The sequence below is a fragment of the Rhipicephalus microplus genome, unplaced genomic scaffold (genome assembly GCF_043290135.1).
Source record: "Rhipicephalus microplus isolate Deutch F79 unplaced genomic scaffold, USDA_Rmic scaffold_453, whole genome shotgun sequence".
Classification (NCBI taxonomy): Eukaryota; Metazoa; Arthropoda; class Arachnida; order Ixodida; family Ixodidae; genus Rhipicephalus; species Rhipicephalus microplus.
The window spans coordinates 35,001-39,685 of record NW_027465017.1 but is presented as its reverse complement, the minus strand read 5'-3'; the positions used below and the strand labels follow the sequence as shown (position 1 = coordinate 39,685).

The window sequence follows — 4,685 nt, the reverse complement described above, 5'->3', positions numbered from 1 at the left end:
GTGGGGGTTCTCGTGAGCGGCGTACGCGAAAGCGACCGGGTGTCTGATATGCGGCGGGCTTCGGCCTCGTCAAGCGTGTCCTCGGGTCTGCTCCAGGGGAATCCACGGCAGTCGTCTGCAGCCTCATCCGCTTGATGCGTTAGGGGCTGGTTGTCGGACGGTGCCGTTTTACCACGATATCGAGGTGTGTTCCGTGTCGTCCTCGGGCGATTCAGATGCGAAAGCGCCGAAGACGCGGGCGTGACCCGTCGTCTGGCGGCTTTGCAGTCTCGGCTCCGTTGCTAGTTCCGGCCGGTCCACCGACAGTGCAGCGGGCTTGGGCAACCCGCACGGCGCGACCGAGTCGATGCAACGAAAAAGAGCGAGCATGAACGTGCTTCTTGCCGCACGGCTCCCACTCGTCTTTCGGGAAGGTTGTGCCGTAGCGAGCTCGAACGCCGTCATCTCGGAGTGCAAAATAAGCGTGTTGGGGCGCCTGAAGGTGGCCTCCGCCGCACACAGACTGCGTCCGGCCCGCCGAAGGCGAGGACGGACGCGCAGTCGAACGATTACCTGGTTGATCCTGCCAGTAATCATATGCTTGTCTCAAAGATTAAGCCATGCATGTCTAAGTACATGCCGAAATAAGGCGAAACCGCGAATGGCTCATTAAATCAGTTATGGTTCCTTAGATCGTTTCTTCCTACTTGGATAACTGTGGCAATTCTAGAGCTAATACATGCAGTGAGCCTGGAGCCCTTTGGGTAACGGGTGCTTTTATTAGACCAAGATCGATCGGGTTTCGGCCCGTATTGTGTGGTGACTCTGGATAACTTTGTGCTGATCGCATGGCCACGAGCCGGCGACGTTTCTTTCAAGTGTCTGCCTTATCAACTTTCGATGGTAGGTTACTTGCTTACCATGGTTGTTACGGGTAACGGAGAATCAGGGTTCGATTCCGGAGAGGGAGCCTGAGAAACGGCTACCACATCCAAGGAAGGCAGCAGGCGCGCAAATTACCCACTCCCGGCACGGGGAGGTAGTGACGAAAAATAACAATACGGGACTCTTTTGAGGCCCCGTAATTGAAATGAGTACACTCTAAATCCTTTAACGAGGATCAATTGGAGGGCAAGTCTGGTGCCAGCAGCCGCGGTAATTCCAGCTCCAATAGCGTATACTAAAGCTGCTGCGGTTAAAAAGCTCGTAGTTGGATCTCAGTTCCAGACGAGTAGTGCATCTACCCGATGCGACGGCTCGGACTGAACATCATGCCGGTTCTTTCTTGGTGCACTTCATTGTGTGCCTCGAGATGGCCGGTGCTTTTACTTTGAAAAAATTAGAGTGCTCAACGCAGGCGAGTCGCCTGAATAAACTTGCATGGAATAATAGAACAAGACCTCGTTTCTGTTCTGTTGGTTTTTGGAATACGAGGTAATGATTAAGAGGGACGGACGGGGGCATTCGTATTGCGGCGCTAGAGGTGAAATTCTTGGACCGTCGCAAGACGAACTACTGCGAAAGCATTTGCCAAGAATGTTTTCATTGATCAAGAACGAAAGTCAGAGGTTCGAAGGCGATCAGATACCGCCCTAGTTCTGACCATAAACGATGCCAACCAGCGATCCGCCTGAGTTACTCAAATGACTCGGCGGGCAGCTTCCGGGAAACCAAAGTATTTGGGTTCCGGGGGAAGTATGGTTGCAAAGCTGAAACTTAAAGGAATTGACGGAAGGGCACCACCAGGAGTGGAGCCTGCGGCTTAATTTGACTCAACACGGGAAAACTTACCCGGCCCGGACACTGGGAGGATTGACAGATTGAGAGCTCTTTCTTGATTCGGTGGATGGTGGTGCATGGCCGTTCTTAGTTGGTGGAGCGATTTGTCTGGTTAATTCCGATAACGAACGAGACTCTAGCCTATTAAATAGGTGCGGGGTTCCCAGCACCTTACAACCTTCTTAGAGGGACAAGCGGCTCCTAGCCGCACGAAACAGAGCAATAACAGGTCTGTGATGCCCTTAGATGTCCGGGGCCGCACGCGCGCTACACTGAAGGAAGCAGCGTGTCTTTATCCCTGTCTGAAAAGACTGGGTAACCCGTGGAACTTCTTTCGTGATTGGGATAGGGGCTTGCAATTGTTCCCCTTGAACGAGGAATTCCCAGTAAGCGCGAGTCATAAGCTCGCGTTGATTACGTCCCTGCCCTTTGTACACACCGCCCGTCGCTACTACCGATTGAATGATTTAGTGAGGTCTTCGGACCGATGTCCGGCGCGGCCTTTCGGTTGCGCCGGTCTGTTGGAAAGATGACCAAACTTGATCATTTAGAGGAAGTAAAAGTCGTAACAAGGTTTCCGTAGGTGAACCTGCGGAAGGATCATTAACGGATTGTGAAGGGTGAGCGCCTCAGCTGCGTCTGCGCCCGACACTTTCTGCCGCTGACCCCGTTTGGACGCGGGGTCGGCTTTTCCCCACGGGGCTGCCTGAATGTGGAGCGGCACCCCGTGACAAATTGTTGCGCCCAGCGGACGCCAACACCGCGACCTTGGACGGTCGGCCAGGTGGCGGACGCGGGTACAAACGGCGCAACGCACTCATAGGTCGGCTTTCGACCCGCCACTGCACCGTGGCTCGAAGCGCTCGAAATGCGCGACCCGACCGCTGCGGGACCGCCTAGTACTGTAAACAGGAGCGGCGGAGCGCGAACGGCGAGTCGTGGTTACGTCGGTAGAAGGCGAGGCTGCGCGTTCCCGAAACGCCAGCCGAGTGCCCTCCCGACCGTTCGAGCGTGCAAGAACGAGACCCGACAATCGCGCGGCGACTGCCAAGTACGAGAGGAACGGCACAAGCGTCGGCGGTCGGTCAAGGAACTGGCGATGTGACGGGTCCGCTGTGCACCAGTGCATACCGTCCCGCCGTCCGCGGCAAGCGCCTCCGCGTCCTCGGGTGACGGAGGCTGCCGGTCGGTTCTTGCAGGCGAGGGATCTCGCTGGCACCGGTTCGCGTTGACGCGCGGCCGGTCATGGCACGGCGATGCGACGGCCGAGGTGCGCAGTACTCGATGGAGGAACCGCACGCTCCGATGACCGTCCCGCCCTCCGCGGCGTATGCGTACCGACCGTAATGGTTGCAGCAGCGCCGGCCGGCTTTTGAATTCGCCACACGAAACACGGTGCGAGATCGCGGTTAGGGGAGCGTCGACGTTGCCAGGCGTTTTGCTTGCTGCCGAGGGAAAGGCGGCACGGCCACGTCGCGCTCGTCGCGATTAGCGGGTCTGCGCGCTTTGGGAAGGTGCCGCAACGACTTGCCGAAAGAGGAAGCACGGAAGAACGAGGGACTTGGACGTCCCGACAATTGAACGCACTTGCGGCCAGGCCCTTGCTGGCTTCGTTCTTCCGCCTCGAGTAGGCTCGTACGCGGCTCCGGCGCCGAAAGTGGTCCTTGGCACCGACTTCGGTGGACGTGGGAAGTGCCGCGCAAGTACGGCGCGCCTGGCTCCACCTGTTGGCTAAAGTAGGCAGCCGGATCGGCATTTTGGTGTGCGGTGGCAAACCGTGGATGCGAAAAAAGCTTGTGCGATTTCGTGGAACAAAAAGCGGGGGTCCCCCTTTTTATGCGGAGGAGACCGACCCGCCTGCCGTGGTGAACCGCGACGCCACGGTAAAAACGGGAGAGGCTTGTCGATGGGACCGTGCATCCCGCGCTCCACGGAGGCCGGGAGGCGGCCGCCCGAGGAAATGTGTAGCCGTCGAGGCCCGCATCTGCGTGCACTCTTATCCAAATGGGTGTACCGCAGGCATTTTCTGGTTAGGCGGGCCAATGAGAGCGAGCACACAACGATACCTACGGGTCCGGCTTGGAGAACCGGCTTCGACGCCTCCCGAGTATTTATAGAGGGGTGGACCACGAAAGCACTCGCAAGTAGCGAAAGCGAAACGCCGTCCGAAACACACCGTTTGCTCGATTTGCGGCAGCCGAAAAAGGCGCGGCAGAGTTTTGGAGTCCAAGCGTGCGCTGAAAAGCGCCCTTCTTGGCCACTGTTTGGCCGAGTGCCAGAAACGTTTGGTTTTGACTGTACGGAATTGAACAAACACTTTTTCACGACTCTAAGCGGTGGATCACTCGGTTCTCGGGTCGATGAAGAACGCAGCCAGCTGCGAGACTTGGTGTGAATTGCAGGACACACTGAGCACTGATTCTTTGAACGCACATTGCGGCCTTGGGTCTTCCCTTGGCTTCGTCTGTCTGAGGGTCGGATCACATATCAAGAGAGCCTTCGGCGCACAAGGGAACGTGAGCCGTCGACTCGTTTTGACCGCGTCGGCAACACGGACAGCACGCTGAACACCTCACAGCGAGCGCCAACAGCGGCCACTCAAGGGCGAGACGGTGGCGACCGTCGTGCCAGAGCCCAACCGAAACGGGGGCGACCGACTGCATTGAGGATGTGGCACCTCGTTGAGACCGCCGCAGGACTTCGAGTCGGAAGGAAGCCTGCAGGGAAAGTGCGGTCGAGGTTGCGTACTCCTCTCTGCGACCGGGCGCGCAAGAGCTGCGAGAGCCACGGACGCGCAACTTTAACGCACGGTAAACACGAGGAGCGAAAGCCGGCCAGCAAAGCTTCTCCAGCCGTGCGCAAAGTGCGCGAGATCGCAGCCTTGCGTTGCGCTTGTTGCCCTCGAAGTAAGCAGGGTGTCCCGTAGA

At 57.7% G+C, this 4,685-nt stretch overlaps 2 non-coding genes across 2 annotated transcripts; both read left to right on the top strand.

The window, feature by feature from the left end:
• The first annotated feature begins 549 nt into the window (after nt 1–549).
• Nucleotides 550–2,364, top strand: LOC142794539 (small subunit ribosomal RNA). Its single transcript, XR_012892426.1, has one exon. It is a non-coding gene; the product is annotated as a small subunit ribosomal RNA (ribosomal RNA).
• Nucleotides 2,365–4,083: 1,719 nt separating this feature from the next.
• Nucleotides 4,084–4,236, top strand: LOC142794536 (5.8S ribosomal RNA). Its single transcript, XR_012892423.1, has one exon. It is a non-coding gene; the product is annotated as a 5.8S ribosomal RNA (ribosomal RNA).
• Nucleotides 4,237–4,685: the final 449 nt, after the last annotated feature.